Source organism: Pteropus medius, unplaced genomic scaffold (genome assembly GCF_902729225.1).
Source record: "Pteropus medius unplaced genomic scaffold, Ma_sr-lr_union100, whole genome shotgun sequence".
Taxonomy (NCBI): domain Eukaryota; kingdom Metazoa; phylum Chordata; class Mammalia; order Chiroptera; family Pteropodidae; genus Pteropus; species Pteropus medius.
In genome coordinates this window covers 474,114-482,013 of record NW_024354496.1, presented here as the reverse complement: position 1 = coordinate 482,013, position 7,900 = coordinate 474,114, and the positions used below count along the sequence as shown (strand labels likewise).

Below are 7,900 nucleotides of genomic sequence, written 5' to 3'. Positions count from 1 at the left end.
GAGGTAAAAGAAAGGAAAGAAGGGAGTAAAAAAGACCTGTTTTCTTACCTATAATAAAAGCTAAATTTCAGTATCATGGACAATAAGCCTTTGAGGAAAATCATGTAGAAACAACATCTATTTTTTCCTTTTCATATTGTGATTTTTTTTTAAAAAAAGTATAGCTTCATACCAATACAGTTAAGGGAATTGCTAACACACTAATTGAACCGTATATTTATTTTTCATTTATTTCTGTTCATGCCCACAGCACCTGGTCTTCCTAGGGGGTCTCCCATCCAAGTACTAACCAGGCCCGACCCTGCTGAGCTTCCGAGCTCTGACGGGATTCGGCTCGTTCAGGGCGGCGTGGCCGCAGACGAATTCCGTATTATATTTTATCATTGTTGCTTTGTTATTAACCAGTCATAGTAACCGATACTGAGAATGACATCCATGTCCCTCTAGAAGCCACCCCGGGTGTCACCTCCTATCTGATTCTATCCCCGAATGACAGGGTCACCCAGCTCAGGTTGGTGTTTCTAGAACCTAATTTACGTAGATCAATAAATGATAGATAGATAGATAGATAGATAGATAGATAGATAGATAGATAGATACATAGATAGATACATAGATAGATAGATAGATGGATGGATGGATGGATGGATGGATGGATGGATGGATAGAGATAGATAGGATGAGATAGATGAGAGGACATAGATGACAGAGTGCAGTAGATCAACTTAATTTTACCTTAATTTTCAAAAACCACGCCAGCAATTCGTCCAGGGTTTTCGACCTTTATTTGACGGAAATTACCTGAATTTTGTACTTTTTAATTAGAATTTTGACGGCGCGCGCTATGCGCGCCGCCACGCGACGACGGTGCGGCGTATCGACCTGCCGCAGCATTATCGCATGACGCATTTATCGCGACGGACGCGACGTTATGCAGACGGCATCAAGACGTTATTTATCGGCACGCGACCAGAACAGCCAAGACGTGACGCAGACAAGATATCGCTATCGCAAGACGCGACGTTATATGAATGCGACGACATCGGCAGTATCGCGAAGACAAGACGCGATGACGCCGCGAGACGGCAATTTTGACCTTAAACGCGGTTTTACCCGTATTGTATCACTCGTGACCTGAATTCGAATTTACCCGGAATTTCGCATCGCGAATTCCGGCACGCGACGAATTTTCGTACCCAACGCAAGCAGCGCGCGCGCAAGCAAACGCGCGCGCGGAATCGGAATTCGGAATTCGTGACGGATCACCTGAATTTTAATTCAGAATTTAATTTTAATTCATTCGCGAATTTAGACGTTAAGAATGTTATCGATCGACGCGACGACATCATCGGCAGACGCGGTGACGTACGCGACGCGGATGTCATGACGACGCGACGTTATCAAGACGGCATCTGGATGGATGGATGGATGGATGATGATGGATTGATGGATTTTTATGATGATGGATGATGATGGATGCAGGTGATTTTTGACAGATGGATGGATAGATGGATGGATAGATACATCGATGGAGGGTCCTCACTGAATGTGTACACGGATATCATCACTGGAAGAGTCAGATAAAATTCTTGGGTTGAGTCACATTCAACTACTATAAGTATGACAGGTCACCCAAACAATTCACTAGGCACACATTCACGCAGTCGCGTATTTACAAACACGTGGTCACTTAAACACTCCGTGTGCACCAGGTTCTGGGTGCTGAGTCAAAAGCAAAGAACAAAACAGTTCCCTGCTCTCACCGACATTGCACTCTAAAGAAGAGACAGACAAACACTGCACCACGGCAGGCTGAGCGAGCACAGGGGATTTAAGCAAAGCACCCAAGGGAGAGTGACCGCGGGCAGGGGAGGGCGCGGGGAGGGTGCGCGGCGGGGTTCCCTGAGCTTGGAGCTCAGGAAAGTCCTCTTGGGAGGATGCAGTGACGAGAGAATGAATATCAGGGGAAGGACCCAAGCGAAGGACGCTGGAGAGCCAAGGCCTGAGGACCGCTGTGACTGCGGACAGCCGGAGGACAAGGGCTGCGCTTTGCTCACAGAGACAGAAGAACAGTAGATGAGCAGGTGAGCCCGTCGCTCCCGGTCTGGCAGGCCGTGGGACGCCACACCCAGTGAACGCTCACCTGTCCAGCATCTTCGGAAGACTCGGATCAAAGTCGTGGGGAACATGACATGGAAACGTGCAAAAGCCCCCAGGAGGAGCGTCCTGCAGGCCACAGGCTCCCAGAAGCCAAGGCGACCCGGGACCAGGAGCATGCACACAGCGCCGGGCAGCCGGGCAGCCGGCAGAGCTCTCAGTCAAGCACAATGCTCCCCGGGCAAGCCGGCCATTTTTTCCTTGCTCACTTTTTCTTGATTTCCACATTTGACTTTCTTTCTTATGTTACTTTCAGACGATGCATCTCTGTTTGTGCAAAAGGCTCAGGGCTGTCTCTGTTTTTTGTTTTTTTTGTTTTTCTTTTTTTTTTTTTGACAGGCTCAGCCAGGCCTCAGGCACCGGTGCCCACACATGCTGCTAATGAGGCTGGAACCAAGCCCCGTTCCCAGAGCACCCGAACCTTATTCAAAGCTATTTTGGAGCCAAGGACAATCTCTTGCATTCATTCCAAACTAGGATGAAGATGCTGGTGGCGTGATATTTCTGCAAAATATGCAGGCTCAGGAATTGACAGACTTTACATTTACGTCAAATATGCAGGACCATTTGTGAATCCCTGCAGAAAGCTGCTGTCTGCCCGCCAAAAATAATAGCATAAAGAAGAAGAAGAAAACAAAGCTGGCACAAACCCGCATCTTCTCTGGAAGAGGCCTGATTTTTAGTTTGATGGCGGCCGCTCTTAGAATCCAAAGGAAAGTAAATTCCGGCCCACACGATCTGCATTGTTCCCCTCTTCCTCGTGTTAATTGTATCTTACACCTCAAACACAATCTTTTTATCTCCCCACTGAAAGCGTAAGGCATCCGTTCTAAAAAATAAGTTGTCTGCATTTGATTCCATAAACAGTTTCCTCCTGCTGATTGCGAACTTTCAAGACTCTTGTTTTAATTGAAATTACAGTAAAGAATTAGATATATGTCGAAATTCTGAACACTTTGTCGTGTGTGTGTCCATACAGAGTCTTCATTACATGAAAACTAATCGCGCATTAGCCGTGTTCAAATACAGAATCCAGAATTTCCGTGAAGAAAAATATAATACTAATCAAGCGTGTTTGCTGAATGATGATCAGGAGCTAGAAATTCTTTTTTTATCTCCGATTAAATGAAAAACTCATTACATCCAAATAGCACTCAAAAACCAGCTAGTATTAAAAAAAAAAAAAGACTGTAACACAAACTCACTTGATATTTAATCGAATAACAATATAAAATGTTCAGACTTACAAGTGTTTTGAAAGTATTTGCAATTAATTGCTTTTCTTAAGTACTAGGGAACCGGATGTATACGATGAAAGAATGAGTTTGAAGAAAGGGTCGAATACTTTGAATGTCTCTTTTCTGTGAAAACTAGAGCTGAATTTGTACACCAGCTGAGAAAAAATACTTTTATTTGTAAATAGCGTCCAAATAAGCTTTTCCAACATAAACTTGAGAAAACTTTGCAGAACCCTGTCCTGTGATACTTTTGAAAGCAAAGGTCTTATGTGTATAGCATACTTAGCTATGAATTTTAATAATTCTCTAAGCATCCTGTGTTAGTTGTTTTTGAACCTTCAAAATGGGAGGGACAACTTACAGAGTCACGCTGTGTCTTATCTGCCCTTCCCCACTCCGCCCCTAGTTATGTTGTTAGATTGTATCAAGTCCTCCGATGCGGAATGTGTCCACCTGCACCTTGGGTGACATGGGCCTGCAGTAAAACAGGAAATCACAGGACCTTGAGAACTGCTACAATAGCTTTTCTTGAAAACAAGGATTTTCTAAGTGCAACAGTGTTCAAGTTTGTGTAACTTTGTTTCTGCATGAGCGATATTCACCACTCCCTGTCTCACCCGAAACCACAGCTCTCAGCCTCCTGGGCTGGGGCAGCCTGGGTCTGCGTGTTATTTACTCGCCTGCCTGTCTGTATGTCTGAGGACCCAGAGACACGCTCTCACGACAATAAGATACTGGAAAGGAAAGAAGTAGGCTTCACTATTTCATAGTTAAATTTTAAAGTTGTAAATAATTTAACATAATTATTTCGTATCATTGATATCATTTATGATATGCCAGGAACCGGGATAAATCCTTTACATTTATTATGACCCTTAATCCTTAGAATATGTGGTCAAGTCAGCATGATTGTCCCTGTCTTACATATAGGGAAACTCAGGCTGAGACACAGAGAGGCTGACTTCCTGCCTGAAATCGCACAGCGGTAATGAGGAACTTGGGAACACGGATCCAGATGTGTTTGATTCCGAAGTTCTGGCTTTTAACAGTTTATATTGTTTCTTCTCATCTTCACCAAGTTTCCATAATCTCCAGCCCACGGGCCTAACTCACTGTTCACAATATAATGGGGGGTGGGGGGCGGGGTGGATTACATCTGATTCTTCTTAGCCCATAGCCTACGAGCCACTGAGAATTACCTAAAGTCTCAATTACCCACCCCTCAAACTCTGTAAGGAGCCATGAAATCTATTCTACACAGAAAGTCTTCATCTTAATAAAGTCATTAGCTCCGAGAGGCAAAGAAGTTGTAAAATTCAAACTTTGAAAGAGAACACCAGATGGTCTATGGCATTGCAAGATTCTATTCTGTTTGTGAGAAGAAAAAAAATCGTTAACGTGTTTTATGTGTCACATGAAAATTGTGTCGCCCGACAGAGTCCATCTTACATTCTAGAAATTAATGGGGTTTTTTGGACGGTGGGGTAGTTGTTTTCAACCCGGGTCATAAATATAGGCCTCGCCAAGTTAGCTCTCTCATCAAAAATATCGAAAGTGCGAGCAACAACTGGACAGAGGCAGTCCTGTCTCTGAAGGAACTGCCAGGCCACCGAGAGCGAAAAGAAAAACAAGACTATTCTGTCCAACGACCTGAGGCTGCGAAACATCCCAACATAACACGTGAAGAAACTCTTATTTGCAGGTGGAATTAAAGACAAGACAGAAAGACCCGTTTGTGCGTCAGCGACATCAGAGTCCATTCCGTTCTCCTTCAAAAGGTACCGATCTGGGCTCATGGCTCCAGCGATCAGCCTTCTGTTACAGCTGGTATTTGTCTGAATGTTCCGTTTCTTCGTCCCTGCAGCCCACCCCCACAAAGCGCAGTGGGCGGCACCGTCCGCCTCCACGCACTGAACGGGCCGGCCCCCAGACGCCCCACCTCCTCACGCCCCGACCCCCTCTCTCCATTCCAGTTTCCCGGATCCTCATCTTGCCCCACAGGGAGCAAGCCTCAGTGGGCGCAGGAGCTACTATGTATGTATATATGTACACGTGTATGTATGCATGCATCTGTCTATCTGTCTACCTATCTACCTGTCATCATCATCTATGTCTAATGTCTATCTATCTATCCATCCATCATCTGTCATCTATCTATCTATGTATCTATCTATCTACCTACCTACCTACCCACCCATCTATTTATCTGTCTACCTATCTATCCATCCATCCATCCACCCACCCACACAGCCATCATCTATCTATCTATCTATCTATCTATCTATCTATCTATCTATCTATCTGTTAGCTACCTATCTATCTACACACTGAGCTCAGTAAAAGTGCACTTCACCCAGAACAGATAAGGATGGCAAGTAAACAGAGGAAAAGACATTCGGCATCTTTAGCCATTAGGGTGGTATCAATTAAAATCACAATGAGATACCACTATCGCACGGGTAAATTTTTTTTTTAAAATAGAAAGAAAACTGACAATCCTCGGCGCTGGTAAGGATATGGAGCAGCCGGGACTGTCCCGCGAGGCTGGTAGGCATGTGAAATGGACCTTGGCAAGCAGCTTGTCGGTTCCCTATAAAATCGAACGCACACAATAATCACACACACTCCTAGCTACGCATCGAAACGGAAGGAAGGAGGGCATGCACGCGAAGACGTGGTCGCAAATGTCTTTCCTCATAATTGCCCAAACCTGGAAATAGCCCAGTGTCCTGCAGCTGGCGGGTGGATAAAGAAAGGACCACTGATGCCTGCCACGATCTGAATGGCCCCCAGAAACATTATGCTCAGGGGAAGAAGCTAGACCCCACGGCCTCATTCTGGGTGACTGATGTTATATGATGAGATTCTGGAAAAGACAATCAGATCAGTGGTTGCCACGAGCTAGGATGGGGGAGGGGGTGACCACAAAGGGCAGGCAGGGACGCAACTGTTCTGTTGACTAGTTGTGATGGGGGTGGCACGATTGTATGCATGTGTCCACCTCAGCAAACTGTACCCTTATAACGGGTGCATTTTACGGCACGTAAATTATACTTCCATAAAGCTTGGCGTAAGAAAGAATCGATCGATCAACAGAAAGAATCACAAGTACCTTGTCATAGACTATAAGGCTCCTGAGTGACCAAGCCGAGGTTGCATTTACGATAAGAGTTTATTTATTTACAGATGAATACTGCAGGGTTGAAAACGTCGTACGTTTTCAGAAGCCTCTGGCGTCACCTGCCCGCACATGGGCAAGGCGAGCTCCATAATCTGGGTACCGGGGGCGCCTCGGTCTCTGGTTGCCTCTCATTCCATTTCCGATTTGGGACATCGACCGTACAGCCCGGGCGTGAGCACCAGGACGGACCGATGTGGGGATCAATACAGTTAACCACCCTGATGCCAACATTTACTTTTCATTCTTAAAAAACATTCCGATATTTTTTTTCCTACATGCAACAAATTGTCACAAACACCCACGGTAGAGACCCGTGCCCCGGCCAGCCTCCTGTCCCTAATGCACTTAAAGCTCCTTTACAAACTCAGCGTCTTGCTGAGTCTCGGACATCCTCGACCAGTCCGATCCGACAGGCACCGATCATGCACCTGTCCACCCCTCTGCCATTTCTCTTTCCATTTATTGGAAGCGATCTTTTCTCCTGCTGTCTGTTGTTCTAGGACATTTCTTGAAGAATGACACTTCTAAGATACTTGGAGAAAAGAATTCTCCAGCATATGTTTTCATGGATTTCCAGAAATGAGTGTAAACAGGCTACAGGTCTCTGGAAGGATTCCTCAGCTTCCCTTTTTGTCACTGAATAGAGTGCCACTGTTGTCCCCTCCCTTTGTTTTGATGGCCTTTATTGTGTTCTCCTCGTGAAATTTTAGGGAGACCACTCACAGTCGCCTCAGGACCAAGCCCTATTTGTCACTTCCCATTGCTGTGTTTAGGGTTGTCAGTTTTGGGTTTCAGGTCACAGCTGCTTGGCTGTATGCTGGAACCTGCGCCTGTAAAGCAGCGTTTCTCAACTTGTCACTCTCGATATTTGGGGTGCACCGTTCTCTATCGTGGGGGCGTCCTGGGTACTGTAGAATGAGTAGCAGCATCCCTGGCCTCCACGCTCAAGATGCTGGTGGCACCCCTCTCCCCAGTGACGACACCCCAAAACACCCCCAGACATTGCCCGGTGTCTCCTCGGGGACAGGGGCTTGATCTCCCCCAGTTGAGAACCACTGCTATCAAGTGACCCACTCCATTGAAAAGATGACCCTGGGCACTCACCGCTCAGGCTGCTAGAATCAGTGACAATAATGACTCAGAAATGTGCCAGCAAGTTGCAAGGAACACGCAGAAGACAGCGAGCTTCTCAGCAAAAGGGAAGTACACGTTTTCCTAGAGAAGAGAGAGAAAGTCTTCCTTTCCAGTAACGGAATAAACGTCATTCCGGGTATTTATTCCGCTTCTCTGAAGAAGTGCCTCCTAGAGAGATCTCTGTGCCTTC

General features: G+C 45.8%; 1 pseudogene; it reads right to left on the bottom strand.

Annotated features, from left to right (window-relative positions):
- Positions 1 to 241: 241 nt before the first annotated feature.
- LOC120594233 (uncharacterized) lies at positions 242 to 360 on the bottom strand (annotated as a pseudogene).
- Positions 361 to 7,900: the final 7,540 nt, after the last annotated feature.